This window comes from Pinus tabuliformis, chromosome Q, assembly GCF_031772625.1.
Source record: "Pinus tabuliformis cultivar Carrire ecotype Pingquan chromosome Q, CPIR1, whole genome shotgun sequence".
Classification (NCBI taxonomy): Eukaryota; Viridiplantae; Streptophyta; class Pinopsida; order Pinales; family Pinaceae; genus Pinus; species Pinus tabuliformis.
The window spans coordinates 60,644,120-60,667,784 of NC_142296.1; the positions used below are offsets into that span (position 1 = coordinate 60,644,120).

Consider the following 23,665-nt stretch of genomic DNA (forward strand, 5'->3'; position numbering starts at 1 on the left):
ATATCCACTTCGTCCATGACCTATGGCTTATTCCTCTGAAGCATTCATAACATGCATTGTTTCATTATTATAATAACATGTATTTGCATTGTATGTTTTTTTATAATAACCCTTGTCACTTCAATAGTATCATTTCTTATGCGCCATTATAACTTATTATAAGAAATCATTTCCACTTTGTATTTGTTATAATGCGCATGTTTCCATATGTTTGTATTTCAATATGTCTCTTTTTAATTTTAAAAATGACCATATTTAGGTCATGTTTTAAAATTAATTCCCTGATACTAATGTTGTTATTGGTTGTGTAGGTTCTAGGGTTTCAATTGTTGAACCCTCTATTCTGGTCTTTTTTTCTTTTCAAAAAAACTTATGGTTAGGAGATGAAATGTATATGGAATGGAGTATGGAATTATGAATATAGACCATGAAATAAATATTTGGAGGATATTTATAGTATTAGATATAGGATAATAGGATGAGGGTAATAAAAATAATATTTAAGTAAAAATAATAGGATGAGGGTAGTGGAATGAATATGTAAGTAAAATTATGCTTTCAGGTACTAACTTTAATTTTAACATGTTTCTAAAAATTTCTAAAAAAAATTGAATTTTCAAGAGCAGAACTTTGTACTTACAGTACTTGTACTCCCTGATAATATTTGATAAAGCCTATGATGTCTTCTGGTCAAATGTCTTTTGATGAAATGTCTAATATGGATTGAATAAACTTTATTTCTGCTTCCTATTCTTGCATTCTTCATTGATTCAGGTCCATTGATTGTTGATGTCATTCAGGTTCTGTTAGCAATTGATTCATAATAACTCAGGTCCCTACTGTCATGTACATTTTTTATGAAATATATACATTTTTTTTCTAACATTTCATGTCCCTTCTACTCAATGGTTTAGAAAATGTTTCAAGTCCCTACTGCCATACAATGCAAGTTCCATCATCAATTCAGCTACGCAAACTTCCAGTTGCTCAACTATGTTTCTTTACATTCCCCCTTGCTTATCTGAAGACTTGACCTGAAGTCTTGTTTCTTTGGAGGATCTTCTTCAAAATCAAACTGTTATGAGAATAGAACAGAAATTGTGAATTTATACAGGCCAAAACAAGTTGGTTTTCCTTTATGAATTCCTGTTTTCTTGGTGCCAGTTGCTTGTTTTCACTAGCAAACTTTTTATTAATTTATTATTATTATTATTATTATTATTATTATTTTTTTTTTTTTTTTTTAATTCTTCCTCTTCTGGGGTACCGGAAGGCATATGGATATGTCGTTCCATTACTTCCAGATCTATCTCTTTTGTCAGTTGTTTCACAAAATCTTCTCTATTGATAGGCTTATTATAAACTTTAAGCCTATGTCCGTTTACTAAAAATGATGTAGAATCTTGATCAATTGTTTTTATCTAAACAACTCCATTATCAAAGATTTCTTCTATCTCATATGGCCCTAGCCAATGAGTTGTGAACTTTTCCTTGAAATCTTTGAATTTGGAGTCAAATAGTAATGCCCAGTCTCCCTTTTTGAATGTCTTGTTCTTGATGAATCTGTCATTCCATTTCATTCTTTGGTGCTGCACCAGTATTGTGTGTTCTACTGCTTGTTGTCTCTCTTCATCTAGTTGGTTCAATTCCATTATCCACTATGTTGTGCTTCAGACAGTTCTAGTCCTAATTCTGCTGCCAACTTAAATGTGTGTATCTAAAATTATATGGGCAGTAAGACTTCTTTTCCATACACTAACTGGTATGGACTAAACCCAGTTGTGTTTTTCCATGTTATTCTGTATGCCCATAGTGCATCTCTTAACTTTTCTGACCAGCCCTTCCTATTCATCTGTATTGTCTTTGTCATTATGTTTTCTAGGACTTTATTTGTTGCTTCCACTTGTCCGTTTGCCTAAGGATGGTATAGCGTTGATTTCCTATGTTTGATCTTGTACTTTTCCGTAAGATCTCGAACAAGTTTTGAAGTGAACTGTGTGCTTTGGTCAGTCACAATCTGTTTGGGTACCCAAAATCTAACAAAAATTTCCTCAAAGAGGAATGTGACCATTGTATTCTATGTTGCCCTTTCTACCGCCTTTGCTTCCACCCACTTAGTTACATAATCTGTACATACCAAGATGTACTTCTTTCCGTTTGATGGTGGATTTATTGGTCCTAAGAAATCCAGAGCCCATTGCTTGAATGGTTCTATGAGCACTTGTGGTTTAAGTGGCATCTCATCTGATACTATTGATCTCCCTATTCTTTGGCAACTGTCACACCTCTTGACATAGGCTTTGGAGTCTTTAAAGATTGCTAGCCAGTAGTAGCCCAATTGCAGCACCTTGTAGGTTGTTCGCTTATCTACAAAATGACAACCACATGGTTTGTCATGACATGCTTTCAAAATTTCTAGTATTTCATCTTCTCTAACACATTTTCTGATTATTAAATTAGAGCTAGTATAAAACAGATCATCATTCACCCAACTATATCTAGAGCTTTCTCTAATGATCTTTCATTTTTGTTTCTTTGTGAACTGAGTTGGTAATTTTCTAGAGGATAAATAGTTTGCTATATCTGCAAACCATGGTTTTTTTACAGTTATTGCAAACAAATGTTCATCTGGAAAATTATCTGCAACAGGATTTGGATCACCGGGGTATGAAGCCTTTAAAGGAAATCAGCTACTTGATTGTCTTTCCTCGGTCGATCTTGAATTGTAATGTTAAATTCTTGCATTAACAGTAACCATCTTGTTATTCTTCCGTTTGTGACTGATTTGTTCATTAAGTATTTTATTGTTGAATGGTTTGTATGAATGAACACTTGGTATCCTGTTATGTAATGCCTGAATTTGTTTACTGCATGTACTACAACTAACATCTCTTTCTCTATGACTGTGTAGTTCAATTCTTCTGGTGTTAAGTTTTTGCTTATGAAGTATATAGTATAATTGAACATGTTTTCTTTCTATCCAAGTGATGCACCTATAGTAGTATCAGACACATCAGTTGAAATATGAAATGGAAAAGACCAATTTGGTCCTCGAAGAATGGGGGCAATTGATAGTTTTTCTTTCAATATTTGAAATGAATTTTGACAATGATATGTCCATTGGAATTCGACATCCTTTGCAAGTAACTTGAATAGAGGCTATGCTATTTTGCTAAAGTTTTCTATAAATCGCCTATAGTAGCCTGCATACCCCAAGAAACTTCTTACCTCCTTTTGAGTTGTAGGTAGCATCAAATTCATAATGACTTGTATTTTAGTTGGATCCACCTTAATTCCTAATCAAGAAATATGGTGTCCCAAGACTATTCCTTCTGTTATCATCATGTAGCATTTTTCATTACTCAGGGACAGATTTGTCTCTATGCATCGTTTCAAAAATTTCTCAAGTTTTTTCAAACAATCATCATATGTGTTTCCATATATAGTGAAATCGTCCATATAGACTTCTACACGTTCATGGATCAGATCAACAAATATTGCAAGCACTGCTCTTTGGAAAGTAGCAGGTGCATTACATAGTCCAAATGGAAAAACATTATATGCATAGGTTCCCCATGGGAAGGTAAATGTTGTTTTGTCCTAGTCTTCCATTGCTATTCTAATCTGATTATACCCACTAAACCCATATAGAAAGGAAAATAATTTCTTCCCAGCTAATGAGTCTAGGACTTGGTCAATAAATGGTAGCGGGAAATGATCTTTTAATGTTGCTTTGTTTAATTCCCGGTAGTCCACACATATTCTCCACTTCACATTTTTCTCTGGTACAATTACTAAGGGAGAAACCCATTAACTATCTGAAATAGGATAGATGAACCCAACTTGCAATAGTTTCTGTAGTTCTTCTTTCACTATTTCCTTCATCATGGGGTTCATTCACCTTTGAGGCTACCTTACTGGTTTAATCTGGTCATTTGTATAGATGTGGTGGACACATGTGTTGGGATGAATTCCTTGCACATCTGTGTAATCCTAGGCAAAATCTTTTGAGTATTTTTGTAGTAATGTTATTACCTCTTGTTCTTGTGACACTTGTAGATGGTTACCAATGTGCAAATGTTTTCCACGATATATCTCAATTGTTTTTGTTGTTGAATTGGTAATTGTGTTTACAAGAAAAATATTTGTAAAGGATTCTTGCAGGGATTGAATTGTACAAGTTTCCTGAAAACACTGATTCAAAAGATTAGTTGTAGCTTCATACTGAGTTACTCCAAGCTTCTCTAAAATATCTGGTTCTGAGATGAAAAGATCCAATAGATTTTCATTCTCCTCTTCTTCTCTAAGATCAAAAACTTGTTTAATACTTAAAAGTAATTTATTTTGTTGTTGTTCTTGTTCTTCAAGCTTGATACTAAAGAAGGTGATTGTGCAGAAGAATAAAGTGTGATGTGTTTTCTCTCATCTCCATGTGCAATAATCATACTTCCAAATCTACATCCTATAAAGGCATCAACGGTGGCTAACCACGGTCTGCCTAAGATTAGAGGATGTCCTCCCAAGTTTGTTTTTGGTTGCAAAATGAGGAAGTCTATAGGATACTCCCATGAATCCAAAGAGACTATGATATCTTCTAATATTCCTTCTGGTATAACTTTAGATCTATCTGCTAACTCTAAGATTGTAGAAGTAGATCTAATGTTGTTTAAATGCAAATGTTTCATTGTCTCTGTAGTCATTACATTTATAGCTACTCCCAAATCTATTAATGTGTTTGGAACTGAGAAATTGTTGATTGAAATAGTAACCATAGGGATACCAAGGTCAACATATTTTTCTACTGCCGTTTTTGTAGACACGAGGCTTGCTAATTTTCCAATGACTTGGATTGTAGTAGGATTCTTCTTCTTTTTACTAGTTTTCTTGATGCATAATTCCTTTACTATTTGAGCATATATCGATATTTCTTTCATTGCTTGCAATAAAGGAATTTTTACATAAGCATTTTTCAGTTCATCCAGAATGTCAAATTCAGGAAGGTTCATTTGAATTTTCTGCTCTACTAACCTTTCTGGATAAGGTGGTGTTTGAGTTATGATAGTTTTTCCTTTCTGAGTTTGTTTTTCTGAATGTGATGTTTCAGGTTGTTCTCTTTGTTCAGGTGGTTCTTCTTTGATCAGAGGAGAATGTTTATGAAGTACTTTCCCAGACCTTAAATGGACATCATTTATGGGAAAAATGTAGTATGTTGGAAAGTATGTTGCTTCTTCCACACCGTATGCAGGTTTATCCATTCTATTGCTTGTATTTGCCACCGGTTGGGCTAGTAGTTGAGTTGGTCTGGGCTGGTTTGAAGGCAGTTGTAGATGTTTTGGTTGTGTTAATAATGGTGCAATTTTTTTTTGTGGAAATGGCATGGGTAGTGGATATGCATAACTCTGTTGTGGAAATGGCGTGGATTGTGGATATTGTTGGAACTGTTGGTATGGGAATGATTGTTGATATTGTTGTTGGTATTTTTGTTGGTATTATTGAGGTGGCTGGCTTTCATAACCATATCCTCTCCAACCTTGTGCAGGTTGGTTCTGATATTGTTGTGGAGGCCAAGCTTGTCATGGAATTGCGGTATTCCAAGAGTTTTGAGGAGGATACTGATAGTTTTGTTGAGGGAATTGATGAGAAATTTGTTGAGGAATCCTTGGCTACCAAGGCCTCCTCGGTTCCACATAATAGAAACCTTTTGTTCATTGTACTTCTTCCATTGGATTCATTTGCAATTCCTTCAACTTTAGACAGTTTTCTGTTGAATGATTTTCTGTGCAATGACCACACACTTGAACACTATCTAAAGGACATTCTCTTAATGCATGTTTATTCCTACATTTGGGACAAAAGATTGTTAGGATTTGTTCTTTCTCTTCTTTCTTTTTGTTTGCATTTAGAACATCTACTTCTGTCACTAATGTACTTAGGAGATTAGTTTCGAAGTTTTCTAGCAAGCTTCCTATCTCTACTCTTGTTACCCCTCCTGCTACTGATTTTGCTAGTTTTGAACTAACATCTCTTCTTCTAGCTTTTGATCTTCATCTAGAATATTTTTGACATAATTCTACAATTTCACTAAATGGAAAGTTTGAAATGTCACCCTTGCCCATTACATTTATAATGTCAAGGTATTCATCTCTTATACCCTTGAGAAATATTGTTTGAATGGTTTCTTGGTTTAGTGAGTGTTGTTTAGATTTTTGTAGATTATAAGAAAATATTTCTAGGTATTCTTCTAAAATTTAATCTTCTTGTTGTGTCATTATGAAAACATCCACTTTCGAGTCCCTAGGCCTACAATAGGCTTGCTATTTTTTAAGAAATATTGTCTTCATTTCATCCCAAGAAGTTATTGTTTGCTCTCTTAAACCCATGAACCATTTTAAGGTTGTTGCTTTCAAAGTAGCAGGATAGAGACGAAGTTTTTGTGTGTCAATTTTGTATCCATAAGTTCTACACCAGATGTCAAATTCAAACATAAATGAATTAGGATCTTCTATTAACATTCCATAAAAGTTAGGCAATACAGAAGGTGGAATATTTTTCATTTTCACATCTTCTCCTAATATTGCACTTGTATCCAATATTGGAAAGCCAAAAATAGCTTCCGGATCACCAACATTTTCCTTTTCATTATCATTTTTTCTTTTCCTATCATCTTCTCCCTTCTTATCATTTTCTATTTTTGCATCTTCCTCTCTTTGTCTTATCCATTCTCTTTGTTGTCTTTCATATTCAAGTCTTTGTTCAAGAGTAAAGATAACAGATCTGTGCCCTTCTTCTATCATAGCTTTAGCTATTTCGATGTCAACTTGAGACTCAGGTTGTTCGAAAATAGGTTGATCTATAGACTCAAAAATGGGTTGATTTATTTTAACAATTTCTTTTTGCTTTCCTGAAGTAGGTGTTGCTTTTGGACTTTGTTTTCTTTTCACCTCCCAGGCTAACAAAGTTTGTCTTTCAATTAAAGTTAATCTTGGTCCTGTTCTTTGTTTTTCTTCTAATTCCTCTATGGTTGGTTTACCAACAACCGGTGTGGTTAGTTTTGATGGTCCTACTTCTATTTATGGGGGTTTTGTTTAATAAATCTATCTTTAGGATCTCTATTTCTAGGCATAAAGAAACATAGCTAAGAAAAATGTAACATAACTAGAATTTTATTGTTTTTGTTTTATCAAATTTTTAGTGTTTTTGTTTATCTTCTATTTGACTATGTTGATGAATGCCTCCCCAGAAACGGTGCCAAAATGTTGAGCTAATTTATTAACACAAATTAACACAATTATTCATTATCAATCTAGGTTTGTAAAACTTGGAGGCATGTCCACAATGTATGGATATCAGATGTAGCCAAGCTTAGAAGATAAAATATAAGGATTTAAAGAAGTGCATATTACAAATATAAATCTATTTAAACAATTTCTAATTCACTTCTGCAATGTATGTGAGATGAAGTGGCTCTTAACTTAAGAGATTCATTTGTGTCCTTCTTCTACAATATCGCTTAATGAATAGAAATAAAAAATCAATAATTAACAATAGCTCAAGATGCATGAATAAACAATGAAGGAGACTCCTAACTTAAGAGATCTTTGCTATTCCTCATCACAATTCACTCGTCATTATGCTATTGTTAGAAAACTGAAATTGCATAAAACTACTTAAACACACTAAAGATGAATTCTAGCGTTGATCCATTAATTCAACAGAAGGAGGATTTAACTTGAACCCTTTGTTGTCCCTTCTTATCAAAGTGATAAAAAAACTAAGATTCATAAGCAATATAAATAATTACTCATCAATTGAAGTAAGAAAATATAAAAAAAACAAGTAAATAATTCTAAAGCAATTAGTACATGAAAATTAAGCTAGTTTAATAATGAAGTGTACTTAGCTTGGAGTGGGGGCCCTCCACCCTTGCCTTGCACACTTGAGGATGCTATCAACTACTGAAACTTCAATCACTCATCCACACCAATGAACAAAAAAATGGAAGTAGAACAAGTTCTTCAAATTAACTTCAAATATTCAAATGTCTCAGCATAAAGTTATACAAAAACTACACACATAAGCCTTCAAAGTTTTGGCTTTAAATAGAAGATCATGAAACAAAATGATATAAAGTCTATCTAAAAACTCTATCTACTCATATCCATCTATCCAAGTGACTGTGGGCCAGCCCATTTATCGGCGGATCACAATCAGATGTTTTTCTTTGTGTAATAACATGCCTCACCCTGTAAACATCGATTTGCAATCTTCGATGTGACGTCATCCACCGCCACATGTCACATTGTGAGTGGTGACACATGTCACCTTGTTTTGGCCCCTTATGGCCCCTCAAAATGTTGAATCTACATGCCACGTGTCCGTCGTACTGCCATGTCATGTTAACGTCAGTGCCACCATGTCTTTACCAGATCCAATAATACTCTACCATGTGGCCCCATGGAGGAGAGAGAAAAGGCCCACATGCCCCTGGTTTTTCACTGATTTCCTTTGTAAATCATTTTTGGCCCTTCCTCGTGATTTACGCTTATCGGCATATTCATCCCGCAATTTGTTCAGAGTAGTCAAGTTGAAATCATCGATTGCCGATTTGTGATATGTTTGGGCGATTGTGATTGCCGATATGTGAGCTCGCCAATGTGCCATACAGGACCTCCAATCGCTGATATACACTATACCTTGGACCTCTGATATGTGATCGCCGATATCGGCAATAACTGATCTCAAGTTTGCTCTGACCTTGTTGATATGCGCTTAGTGCCACCGATGAGAAATCGCCAATGTGTGATAGCCCATATCAGAGCTCTGCTACATGAAGCGTTGAATGCCCTGCTGTTATTAAGTGTGATCTCCGATATGCGATGTGACCTTGATGTGCGATCGTCGATAGGCCTTTTCATTGGAACCTCTAAGTTGCAATGAGCCGGTACCTTACCCTTGGTTGTTTTCTCTTTTTCTTTTGGCTTTCAAAGGTCAGCTTCAATCTGCTCTAACTTCTGATCCAAAAGTCCATTTTTTGACTTCCACATATCGTTGGAAAGATTATTCGGAGAACTATCCAATGGAGAGGGAACGATTTAGCTTTGAGAGCTTTTGTGGCTTGGGAGATGTCTTCAAACAACACTGCTCATTTTCGCTTTGCACAATTGAAAACACATTTGGTGGTGAGTGACAAAAACCCAATGTATGGAAGCTTGTATGTGAAGGTTACTGTAAAGACTCTCCCTTTTTCCAAGAAAAATAATGGAATTCCAAGGCAAAATGTACCATGTATAAAAAATATTCATAATAAGGATCTTGATACAGTAATAGGATTAAATTCTGCAAAATAAATTTGGGATAGATTGCAGCTCATGCATGGAGGAGATACTAGTAGTAGCATTGCAGAAAAGGAAAAGAGGAAGAGGAAGAAGAAAAAGCCATGTCAAATGGAAAGTGTTCAATTAAATGAAATCTCTGCATGTGTGAGTGTACCTAGCCTTCATGGGGAAAATAAAAATGAAAAGTTAATTGAACATCAAGCCAAGCTTGACTTAGAATTGGCAAAAATAAATAGATTGAACATTGAAAACAGAGACCTAAAGAAACTTGTACAGATATGTGATGAGGGAGAGAATCAATACAAGGAAGTGCTTGTTAATCTAAAGACACAAATTAGAGAGGTAAGGAGAATATAAGAGATGATGATAGTTAGGTAAAGGAGAAAGAGGTATAGTGTGAAAGGTTAGAGGTTGAGACTAATTCAACAAAAAGGGAGTTTGATGGTCTCTATGAAAAACTCTGAAAAGTGCATTAGATTAGAAGAAGCATTAAAAGGATATACAGAAGAAAAATACAACAACAATGTGAGCTGTGAGCTGTAAAGAAGCAGACAAAAATAAGAAGAAACATCAAGAGCCAAAGGATGAGGCTAAGAAGGGGTTTGTAGCAAAAAGGTCATTTCCTCCTGGATATGAGTTGAATGAATCTAAAATATCCCAAAGGAGAATCTATGCTTGTGCAAAAGATATTAAATGTTTTTCCTTCCATGGACCTGGACATGTAACAATAGAATGTAAGAGAAAACAAATAAAATCTAATCAGCAGAAGATGCAACAAATAAGAAGGCTCCCTCAAGCAAGAAAATAGAGAATGCATTCATTCACCAAGTACAAAAATAATTTCTATGGTTACTATTATTGATGGAATGGATTTGGACATAAATATATTGAATGAAAAATGTATACAAAGAAGAATATGAAATCAAGAACGAAAAAACCATCTCCTCCATTTCATAGCCAAACAAGGTGTTATTTATGTAGCAATATTGGCCACATAGCCAAGGATTGCAAGTTGCATTATTCCTTAAAGAACTCAAATCAAAAGGAAGAAGTCATTCAGAAAAAACCAAACAATGAGCCAAGAGGAAATGCATATACACACAGTAGGAAGGAGTCCACTAAAGTATGGAAGAGGAAGAATAAAGAACAACTAGTGACCTAGCTTGGTCTAAGGGGGAGTTGCTCATGGAAGAAATGAAAAACTTGTTCTAACTTAGAGAAACACTATTTCAGGGGGAGAGCACTTTCAAAAATGCATTGGAGAAATAAAAAAATATGAGGAGACTAAACCTATGAATTATGACAAAGCAATTTGCTATATAAATGTTTTTGATAAGATATCAGATAATGCTTGAAGTATGCAGTTAAATATCTTGAGGACCTAAGATGGACATTTGGAGGTGTCAATCCTCACTCCATATATCAGCAATGAAAGAGTGCTTATTATTTTTTCTAAAAAAAATGAATGATTAAAGGAAGCCCAAACAATGCTCCATTTAGAGCAGGAAATGCATTTAGAGCAACCATGAAAGACAAGTTATTTTTTATAGAGAAATAATACAAAAAATTGTGTATAGACAAACTATACAAAGAAAAAGAATACAATGGAAACAAAGATTATGATTTTACAGTAAGACTATGTAGAAGAATTAAACAAATCAACAAAAATAAAAATAAAAATATTTGAGGGTTGTAATCTTGCTACCAATGGTTCTCCATAAAGGGCGTAGGGTCCAAATCGCATAAAAAAATAAAATCTAAGGGAAGCGATGCAACAAAAAAGGATTCTATATGTCAAGTAATGACAAGAAGGGTTGTGAAATTTATGTGCATCAGTCCTGCTATGCGATTGATGAATGGTTGAAAGTTGGTCAATCAGATCGTTTGCAGATCTCTAGTTGGATTTGTAGAAAATGTGAGGCTTTTGGTAAAGTGAATGAACATATTTGTTGTGTAATTTGTTTTGAAACTGGTGGTGCACTCAAGCCAACAAAAAATCCTGCAAAATAGACACAAATAGTTTGGGTATTGTATACAAAGAAAGTGTTCTTTTTAGACATTAATTCTATGGAGCCAATTTGTTGGGTCCCTATAATACTAGTGATTACCCCATTACTATTGTAGTTATACCCCTTATTTATATTGCTGTGCCTCTATTACCCCCATATTGTTATTTATGTGCCCCATAGAATCCCTCTATTGTTATTTTTGTGGCTTTATATTATTATTGTTAGGTCGGCTGGATTATCTTGTGACTCCCTAGACTCCTATATATAGAAAGGAGGTTTTGTCATTTGTATCATCCAAGAATTGTTCATTTATGTAATGTAAAGGAGGTTTCCCCCTCGAAGAGGCTGAATTCTAAGGCGTTGATCTATCTTTTGTATCTTTTCTTGAGCTGGTTTCATAACATTTGGTATCAGAGCTTTGGATTCTAGGGTTTCGCTGCTCCAAACAGGTCATCGTGGAATTTTCGCTATAACTTTTTTTTTGTGACATTTCACAAGTCACAAAAAAAAACCCATTTGAGAAGAAATCGCGCTGAACCTTGGGTCCGAATTTCAGAGCTTTTCGCGCGCTATTTGCGGAGATATGATCTGAGGAATTTGGTCTTTTGCAGACTCCTCAATTACATTCAAAACAGGTGACCTGGGTAAAATCGTCATAACTTTCTCTCTGGGGATCGGATTGAAATTTCGTAAGAAGGTACAGAAAGATGACGGACTATAGTTTCTTGTGTGTGTGTTTCAGATTCAAAGGTTGAAACAGTGACTCCTGGCACATCGAACAAGTTCGCTCTACTGAACGAGTCTAAAAACAGGTCACTGTGGGAGATTTCACATAACTCTTCCTTGGAGAATCCAATTTGGCTCAGACTTGTGGCATTGGAAAGAGGACACAGAAGGTTACTACAGATAGAAATTTTAGAATTGGATGATCCGAAATTACAGAGATACATCAGATTCAATATCAGGCTTCTATAAAGTGAAAAAAGGTGTGTAGTTTTTTTTTTAATTTTTGTGTAAGCTTGGTTTAACGGAATTCAAAGGGCATAGTAAATCATTATTATCGGTAACTGATGCCCTGAGGAAAGAAAATGCAAACACCTAGTAAGGAACCTGAAAGCTCTAGCATGACCCATGAAGAAGAGGAAGAAATGCTACATGATATATCAAAATTACAAGAACAAGTGCAACAAATGTCACACTCACAAAAGCCAACAGAAGCTAAGATAAGTGGCGTGGAATCTAAGATAAATGTTGTGGAATCTAAGATAAATGGCGTGGAATATAAGATAAAGGGCATGGAAGCTAAGATGGATGATTCGAAGACAAATTTGAAGAGAGACATGGAAGATTTGAAGATAGATATGAAGACAAACATGGAAGAATTGAAGAAGTTGCTACAAGAAAGGGTCACTAATGGTGAAAAGGTAGTAAAGGAAACTCATGATGAGAACAAAAGAAATGTTAATCATGATTCCATAGATGCTAATGTTGGATCGAAGAATCACCATATTCCAAAAATCGATATGAGGAAGTTTGATGGCAAGGATCCCGCCACATGGATATTACAGATGGAGCAATTCTTCGATCTCAATAATGTGCAAAACGCACAAAAGGTACGTATGGCAACTGTATATTTGGAACCAAATCAGTTTGTATGGTATCAATGGCTTTGCTCTCGTAAACAATTTATCACTTGGGCAATTTTTACGGAAGAATTGATAGCACATTATGAAGATACAAAAAGCAACACTTTTTAGCCAATTGATAAGTCTCAAACAAAAGGGTTCAGTAATGGAGCACATTGAGGAGTTCCAAAAATTGAACATAAGGGTAAAAGATATTCCAGAGGAGCATAGGATTGATGTGTTCATAGGGTCTTTAAAGGATAATATCCAACATGATGTTCGCCTTTGGGAACCTGATTCATTAGAGAAGGCATTCAGGTTAGCAAGAAAAATGGAAAGCAAAATTATGGCAACCAGGAAGCATACCACTCACAACTATAAAGACGGAAGTGTTGTTGCCCCTAGTCTTCCACAACCTATAAGGTTGACACCACAACAATTGGAAGAAAAAAGAGCAAAAGGGCTTTTTTACAGTTGTGATAGCAAATACACTAAAGGTCATAAGTGTGCTGAGAAGAAATTATTCTACATAGATTGTGAAGAGGAAGAAGAAAAGGAGCAAGAAAGGTCAAAAGAAGAAGATATACTTCAGGAAAAAAGCCTAGATGAAGAACAAATAAATCCGACCATATCTTGTAATGCATTGGCGGGAATTACCACTCCTCAAACCATCAAGATAGAAGGACAAATCAAGAAGAAAAAGGTAATAGTGTTGATTGATTCAGGAAGCACCCACAATTTTATTCATTGTAGGGTAGCAAAAGAATTGAATTGCTTCCTATATCCAGCACCAGAGTGTCAAGTGATGATTGCAAATGGAGGAACAATAAATTGCTCTGGAAAGTGCCATAATATCAAGCTATCCATGGGAGAATATGTATTGACTAGCCCAATGCTTTCCATTCCAATGGGAGGTGCTGATGTTGTACTAGGAGTCCAATGGCTACAATCCTTGGGTACAATAGCTTTTAATTTTCAAGAAATTTTCATCAAATTTTCTACGGAAGGAAAGGAAGTTGAATTAAGGGGTATTGCAGGGAAACCAGGAAAGATAATCAGCTCTAATGGTATGACAAAGCTTCTAAAAAAGGAGCAAAGAGGTGTAATTGCACAATTATGCTCGCTAGATGTTTCCACATTGGAATCATCTATTTCTCCAGATCTCCAAAAAGTCTTGGACAATCATTCCAAGGTATTTGAGACTCCCAAGGGTCTCCCACCTATGCGTGATCATGATCATGCTATTCATCTGATTCCAGGAAGTGTTCCTCCAAACATCAGGCCGTACAGATATCCCTATGTCCAAAAAAGTGAAATTGAACGTATGGTTGCAGAAATGCTAGAGGCTGGTATAATTCAACCGAGTCAAAGTTCTTTCTCAGCTCCAGTAGTATTGGTGCACAAGAAGGATGGATCATGGCGCATGTGTCTGGATTATAGGGAGCTCAACAAGCTCACTATTAAAGATAAGTTCCCCATTCCTGTTATTGATGAATTACTGGATGAATTGCATGGATCAATTTACTTCACCAAGTTGGATCTTCAGGGATATCATCAAATTAGAATGAAGGTTGAAGACATTCCGAAAACGGCATTTAGAACTCATGAGGGTCATTATGAATTTTTGTTCATGCCTTTTGGCCTTACCAATGCACCTTCAACATTTCAAGGTTTGATGAATTCAATTTTCAAACCATTCCTTAGAAAATTTGTGTTAGTATTTTTTGATGATATACTAATCTACAGCAAGTCTTGGAAGGATCATGTTGAACATGTTGACAGGGTGCTACAACTATTGGAGGAGAAACAATTATATGCAAAAAGATCCAAATGTTTCTTTGGAGTCCAGGAGGTGGAATATTTGGGTCATATTGTATCTCATGAAGGAGTTAAGGTAGACCCTAGCAAAATTAAAGCCATTAAGGAATGGAAAATCCCCACATCCATAAAGCATCTGCGAGGATTTCTTGGGTTGACAGGGTATTATCGCAAGTTTGTTAAGAATTATGGGAGAATAGCAGCACCTCTAACAACATTATTGAAGAAAGATTCATTTTCATGGACTCCGGAAGCAACAAAGGCCTTTGAACATCTTAAAGAGGCAATGTGCCAAGCACCGGTCTTAGCTACACCGGACTTCACAAAAACCTTTATTGTGGAATGTGATGCTTCAGGAAATGGAATTGGTGTTGTTCTAATGCAAGATGAAAGACCCATTGCTTTTGAAAGTCGTCCAATCAAGGGAAAGTTTTTAAGCAAAGCTATTTATGAGAAGGAAATGTTGGCAATACTCCATGCACTTAAGAAATGGCGACCCTACCTAATGGGAAGACACTTCAAGGTAAAAACGGATCATGATAGCCTTAAATACTTTTTAGAACAAAGATTATCCTCTGAAGAGCAACAAAAGTGGGTCACAAAGATGTTGGGTTATGACTTTGAAATCATCTACAAAAAAGGGAAGCAAAATGTGGTGGCAGATGCACTCTCAAGAAAGGATGAGGATGTGGAAGCATTGTTGTGTGCCATTTCTATTATCCAACCAGATTGGATAAACGAAGCAAGGGAGGAATGGAAGAATGACGAAGAAGTGTGGGCACTTATTCGAAAGATACAACAAGATTCCAGTACTTCTGATACATTTAGCTGGCAAAATGATTATTTATGGTACAAAGATCGCTTATACCTCTGTAAGAATTCCCAGCTAAAACAAAAGATTCTTATGGAATTGCACACTTCTCCCTTAGGAGGGCACTCAGGATTTTTAAAAACTTACCACAGGGTTAAGAAGGAATTTTTTTGGGATGGCCTTAAATCAGATATTCAAAAGTTTGTGGTGGAATGTTTGGTTTGCCAGCAAAATAAAGTTGAAACAATTAAGACACCGGGTCTATTACAACCTTTATCCATTCCAAGCCAACGTTGGGAGGAGGTTTCAATGGATTTTATCACAAGTTTACCCAAGTCTGAGGGAAAGAGTGTCATCATGGTGGTAGTTGACAGACTTACCAAGTATGCACACTTTTGTGCATTATCACATCCATTTAAAGCCAGTACAGTTTCTACTGCATTTATGGAAACAGTTCAAAAGCTACATGGAAACCCAAAGATTATTGTAAGTGACAGAGATCCCATTTTCACTGGAAATTTTTGGACAGAATTATTTTCTTGTCTTGGTACTCAGTTAGCTCATAGCTCATCTTATCATCCTCAATCTGATGGGCAAACTGAGATAGTAAACAAATGTTTGGAAGGATATCTTCGTTGCTTTGTATCTGATAAATAGACACAATGGGTCAAATGGTTGCCTCTGGCTGAATGGTGGTATAACACTTCCTTCCATACAGCAACAAAAATGACCCCATTTATGGCACTTTATGGGTATCAACCACCATCCATCACATCATATTTAAGAGAAAATTCTAAGGTTCAGGCAGTGGAACATCACATCGAACATCAACAACAAGTCCTCCAACTCTTAAAGGATAACCTCGTGTTGGCACAAAATAGAATGAAACAACAGGCAGATCAACATCGCAGTGAAAGAAGTTTTGATGTAGGTGATTGGGTATTCCTACGGCTACAACCATATAAGCAAATGTCCCTAAAGCAAGCTAAGAAGGATAATAAATTATCACCAAAGTATTATGGTCCGTACAAGGTGTTGCAAAAGATTGGTACTATGGCATACAAATTGGAGCTTCCTGCAGCTTCTCGATTTCACCCAGTTTTCCATGTTTCATGTTTAAAGAAGATTATAGGTGACAAGCTCCCAATTCAAACAATATTGCCAGAACTTGATGAGGAAGGAAAAATTATATTGGAACCGGAAGCAGTCACAGAAACAAGAACTCGACAGCTACAAAATCGATCAATTTCAGAGTATCTTATCAAGTGGAAGAACTTATCCACTGAAGATTCCACATGGGAGGATGATAATTTTATGCAGAAGTATCCAGAACTACTGAAGCATTGAGGACAACACTTTTTTGAAGGAGAGGGGCATGTTGGGTCCCTATAATACTAGTGATTACCCCATTACTATTGTAGTTATACCCCTTATTTATATTGTTGTGCCCCTATTACCCCCATATTGTTATTTTTGTGCCCCATAGAATCCCTCTATTGTTATTTTTGTGGCTTTATATTATTATTGTTATGTCGGCTGGATTATCTTGTGACTCCCTAGACTCCTATATATAGAAAGGAGGTTTTGTCATTTGTATCATCCAATAATTGTTCATTTATGTAATGTAAAGCAGGTTGCCCCCTCGAAGAGGCTGAATTCTAAGGCGTTGATCTATCTTTTCTATCTTTTCTTGAGTTGGTTTCATAACACAATTGATGGTGTTTCTTCTATTGAAGTGCGAACTGGGAGATAATGAAGCGTAATGAGTGTTTTCTCACTGTGATCTCTTATACTACCATTATCAATATTTTGGTGAAGAACAATAGGTCAAATGAGGCTCTCTTTTTATAAGGAAATAGCATGAAGCCTGCAACAAGAACATAAAAGTATTGTTGTTACGATTCAGAGAGAGAAGGAAGAAGATGGTGTTGGTATTTATCAAGAAGCAAATGATTTTGATTGACTACGGGGATAAATAGATCCAAGTCTCCAAGTCTGATAGCTGAGCAAAGGAACCCACGATCTCAAGAGACTTGAAAAACTAGGATCTATGACTGTGTTTAATGCATAGAGACCACACAAAGATTGTAGAAACTAGCGTTACATATCATGTATTATTTGAAGAATGCATTAAAATGTATCCAATGGATGAGCATGTAAGATACATGGCGGTGAATAGGAAAATTCATTTTTGCATGCATTCATATTGTGTGAGTCTTAATACTTTTGTCAATGTGCATATTTGACTATTACACTAGTTATTGGCATATATTGGTATATTATATGTAGTGTACTAATTACGACAACATCACCCAATCCGACATGGCTGGCCAATATAGTGGAAATTCCTCCAAGAGACAAACTCGACATTAATTTGCAGGAAAAGTTGTTGACATGGAATGTTACATGTTAATTAATGCAAGTTCAGAACATAGGTTATGGACATGAAATGTTAGAGATTTGTATGCCAACATACGATGATGTGATTTTTATTTTTATTTATTTATTTTTATATTTATTTTTATTTATTTATTTATTTATTTATTTTTTTTCTGCTCCCAACAAATCATAAGACAATTACACATAATGTGGAGGTCTATGATTCAAAGGATATTTAATTGTGTAACGCCCATGTGACCAAGTCGACAAAGAAACGCTCAGTGATATGATGAGAATGCAGTAGAGAAGAATGATAATGATTTTGATAAAGGTCAGGAATGAGGATTCTATAGGACTGAAAATAATTGAGAATGCCAAAAAATAACACATTGAGTACACCTGAGAACATCAAAATCTCTTGCCTGCAGAGTTCGACTTCTTCAACATTTGGCGATAGATTTTTTCATATTTATTTTGTTGAGTCAAAAGATCTGTGTTTTGATAACATCTCACCATAGGGGTCGAGCAATAAATATTGCACTGCAATATCTCATAAAAGAGGAATTAAAGAAGTGCAATCCCAACCACCTATGACTGTGGAATAGTGCTCATAGCTCCTTAAATTCTATTGTTAGATTGTGAACGTGCATCTTCGTCAAATGCAATAGTCTTCAAATGTGAATAAACTATTGAAAGAGAAGAGGGGTTACTTATTGGAGAGAATTTTGATTATTTGAAGTCTAGACTATTGTAGAAAACATTTAGTAGCTTGTCACAACCTCTTTTAAAGACTGGCATGTGGATAAATAAGAAATGGAAAAGCCTCAGAGAAAATGAACAAGCAAAGAACTGGACCGAAGGAATTAGCATTGGCTTAAGGAGCCCCTGTGTACAAACATAAAAAAATAATCAATAAGTCTTCCAAAAGATACAAATGAGCTCCATGAACATTCTTTGACAAATTTGGAAGTAGAAAATGATTCACCCATTTGGTTGGCTGCACAGCAAGCAATCCCTCGGTATGAAAAACTTTATCTTCTACTAGCTCTTGTGGGAGGCTTCTAATAAAATTACTTGCTTGGATGGGTCTTCTCCAATCAGAACCATCAACATCTATAATTATTGACAACAATGGTTCATATTTAGATCCATATTCGAGGACAAATTTCTTGTCGAGAGTCTCACTGAAGGATATTTGGAAACCTGCAACAAAGGAAATTTTTGAAAATGATGTTTGGAGACAACTCCAAGCCGCATTCTCAGTTCTTTTTTCACGATCAACTTTGTAGGAACCAACATTCAAAGAGTTAGTTTTGTTATATACTGCACTTGTGGACTAGACAGGAAATGAAAAGAGTTATAGTCTTCCCACCCTACAATTGAAAATATATAAGATGATTCCAATACCAGATCTTAAGGTGATCTTTCCAAATAAGAAACTCTCTTTTCGAATCCTTGATACTGTGTTTGATAGTAGAAAATTTAACGTGGAGAAACTCTATGAGAAGTTTGGTCATTTGATTGAGGCCTTCTTGACATCAAGGTGGCACATTTTCATGGCACAAACAAGACACATGGGAGGTGACAGGAAAGAAAAGTGATGACGTGGTTGTTGATATGGGAGGCATGGAAAATGATGTGAATGTAGAGGTGAGGTATAGAAAAGGCCCACACGGAGGCTGGCATGATGGAGAAGCATTAATGACAAGGCAACGTGACATAGAAATGCACCAAAGATGATGTGAGTTGGAAACGTAGTTTCATTTTCCAGTGGGTAGATGACAAAATTTCAAGGTTTGGGAGGCAAGTGAGAAGCCTATGTTTCTAACACGTGGACTCATCCACATGAACTCCACCTGTTCGCGTGCATGCAACTTAGTCTTGTGAGATGTCTTGCATTGTCGAATGTATGGATGTCTCCACTATTGGATCTTGGCGGCACACATCTTCCATTGATGCCCCTCTACCCACTAGTTTTGTTTGTGCAATCTGATGTGCCCACATTGGGTGTGCAAAAATTAATATGTCATCATGGTTGATATTATTTTTTAATAGTACATTCTTATCGCATTTAGATGTTTAGTGCACCCATATTGCAATTGTCTTCATATTTCCAAACATGGAAATTGGAGATATGAAATTAGTGTTATAATATATATATCGACATATAATGGTGGTTGTGAATAGCTCGCTGGTTACAAGCATTAAATTGAGTCTCAACGACCTGTATACCTTATTGATTGGCCTACCATGTATTCTAGAAATATTCATATTATAGTGAATATTACAGTACGTATGATGGAAATCCAGAAATATTATGGTTCTTATTCTCTGTCCACTTCATGTCATATAATGGCTCATTGTAGAAAGCATCAGCGCAAGACTGTGTGTCATTTTATGTCACTGTATCAAGAAATATGGTGATGTAAGTGTTTTGTATGGATCTCTAATGCAGACAGTGTTTATGAAGAGTTGATTCCTATGACTCTCCCAAGATGGCATCTCAAGCATTGTTGAGGTTTATTATATCTTCATTTAGGTTTTCATACCATTCAAGTAGGAACAACACAGTCAATGTCAAAATTGTATCAACATCATAGGCTCATCTGCCACCATCATATCTACTTCAACTTCTGCTACCTCAAGAAATTATCTATTTAGAAATGACACCACAAGGGCGCTTAACAAAGTTCACTATCCCATTTGTTAATGCTGCCACAAATGATCTTCAAGTTTTTGTGACTAATAAATATATGTTGAGGCTTGGTTGGACTAAAGCATGGATATTTATGATTAATTTAGGCAAGACTTGGAAAAGCTTCAACTTGGTGAAATATTGAATAGGATAATATTATCCAATTTACAAGGTTATATAGTTAGTGTGCAGTATTGTAACTATTATGAAACAACAACAAGATGAAGTGGTTTTCTTTCTTGATACTGTTGAAGGCATCAGAGGAAGTGAAGAATTCAAATTCTCTCGGAACTAATTCCTATCCAAAGATGTTGGTGGACTTTGAAAGAAGTCTAGGAAGAAAATAACAAATATTGATTGGGTTGATGAGCAAGAATTGAGGGATGCACTTCTCGCACTAGTTCCAAAACATGTGAATGAATAAGAAGCTCTGATGGAGAGTTATAAATCTTTTTATTTTAAGTGGCATTTTCCATTTGAGGTGTGGATTTGGACTTCTCATGTATGGGTTTGGATCGAAAAATAAATTTCTTGAAGACTTTGCTTCCTCAACTTTGACTGATGGTGGAGTAGTTGTGATAAATGGATACCTTCCATCTCTCATTATGAGAAGTGTTATATCTACTATTGTTGAAGTCTTATGGGATCAAGTGGACAATATATCTGCAAGAAACAAGTCAAAAAATAAATAAATTACCCTACCTTTCAATCCAAATTTCTTGATGGAGCTGGTGGTAGTGAGTCTGATTTTGTTGTATGTCTTATTGTACATAACTTTGATGGACGGAGACTTAGAGAAAGTGAAGCACCACAATGCCTTGCTACTGTTGCAGCCTGATCACGAGTTTGATTTGTGGCTTCTGTTGATCATGAGAATGCACCACTCTTATGGGATAAGAAAATGACCAGAGCACAATTCAAGTGGTGGTGGTATCACCACAACATATGCACCATATACTATCGAAGGGACTTTCTTTCTTGTGATCCTTGCAAACACAAGAGCTGTGGAAAATGCGAGGACTGCAACAATTGTTTTACAAATTTTGACCCCCAATGCATAGAGTGTCTTTAAGATACTTGTTGATTATCAACTTGTCCATGTTGAGGAACAAGGATTGCATGTTCAACGCTTATATATCTTATGTAGGGAATGATTTTTTAATTATTTTTGTGAAATAAAGAAAGGGATTTACTTCAACAACTCTATTGTTTAGATATTGTTATGAATAATATACTCTTACAAGCAACCTAAGAGAGGATTGGAATCCCCACTCACGTACAATTTAAAATAAAAGGACCTAATGAGTATACCATAGCTTAAGTTAAGGATGTTGTTAAAAACACAATTGAAAATAGATATATTGTTGAAGTTTCTACAAGTCAGCATCTCAAACACACATTCAAGAAGACTCTTCAATGGGGATAAAGTCTTTGTTGATGCCATACTGTTGGTACTCAAGACTGGAAGAAAATATGAATTATTGGTTTAAATCATCATACAATTCTCATTCATACCATGTTTTCCTTACAAAGTGTTCTCTCAACAGTATTTTTTCTTTCAGAGTGTTCTCACAACAATATTTTGCATCACTCTTTTTATATGTCATATAGAGCAATGTTCACTTTGGAGCAGCATTCATTCAATATGGAGGAGCTCCAATAAGTCATATGGAGTAGCATTCAGTCAATGATGCAGAACAATACATTACAGGTTCTAAATCATTAAAGCAATGGTGATAGCTACATTGAGGACTCTTTTACAAGCTACAAGACATCTATAACCCCTTTCCATTTACGTTAAAGGGGTAGGTAAGCAAAGGTTATGGGGAGTAATGAGAAACCTATTTGAGGAAGAAAGGGGGAGGACTAATGTGTTGCCATCAATGCTAAAGGGGGAGATTGTTGACAATATTGTCATTGATGGAAAAGGAGCAACAAGCAAAGGAGAAGCAAAGCAAAGGACAAAGGAGCAACAAATACCTTGATGGCATGTTGATGGCTTGTTAATGTTGCAAGGATTGTCTAATGAAGAATTTGTGATGTGAAATTGTTGATTAAGCTTAATTGTTGGGACACAAAGGCAAGACTCCAAGGCAAAGGCAAAGATGTTGAAAAAATTGTTGTGATGCAATAATGATAAATATTGATATTTGTTGTTGGCATTAGGTTGATGCATTTAATGATTACATGTGGTTGAAATTAATATTGGATGTATTATTTATTTATGTGTCTTAATATTCAATATATGAATAGTTTGGAAACAAATGAGTGGAAGGCAAAGAGTCAAGCCTATTCACTTCATATTCATATGTGGGATACAAACATCCATAGAACGATATTTATAAAATACATGATTTTGGAAGGCATTGAAGAGGTTAGAGTATGGGAGAATGTGAGAGAATTGATTGAACTATTATGCATTAGTTACTTGGCACATATGAAGTTGAGGGGAATTAGATTTGAAGGGAGGAAGATGCAGAAACAAAGATGGAGATATGTTGATCTGGATTTAAATAGGAACGAAACAAATTACAAATATAACCATGCATACAAATATGCAGTAGAAATAACACTTCACTTCATTAATATCAAATATTGAAATATGCTTATAAATAGAACGGAAATAAGACTAGGTTGGGTGATGGTAGCTTATCTTTGAGAAGAGATGTGGTAGCTACATGCCTCTAAACTGTGTTACAATGAGGTTCAAAGGCCTATTAATTGTTGAGAAACAATGGAAAAATGCAAACATCCAAAAACCTAGCCCTAGGAGGTGAAGCGCCAAACTATGGGCCCCGTTTGGGTAAATTCGTACATCAACTTCCCGGGGTTATAACTTTGGCATACGATCTCTATTTGCACACACAATGATGATGATGATGATGGTGGTGGTTAACGTCCACTGAGACCAAATTGGTCTATCGGACCTATAATTTTCTTAGTTTTTAATTATCTGACTCCTCGTCTTTCTTGGCGAGATTGGTGCTGTAGTT

At 35.5% G+C, this 23,665-nt stretch overlaps 1 pseudogene; it reads left to right on the forward strand.

The window, feature by feature from the left end:
- The first annotated feature begins 20,877 nt into the window (after positions 1–20,877).
- On the forward strand, positions 20,878–21,826 carry LOC149218290 (origin of replication complex subunit 2 pseudogene; annotated as a pseudogene).
- The last annotated feature ends 1,839 nt before the right edge of the window (positions 21,827–23,665 follow it).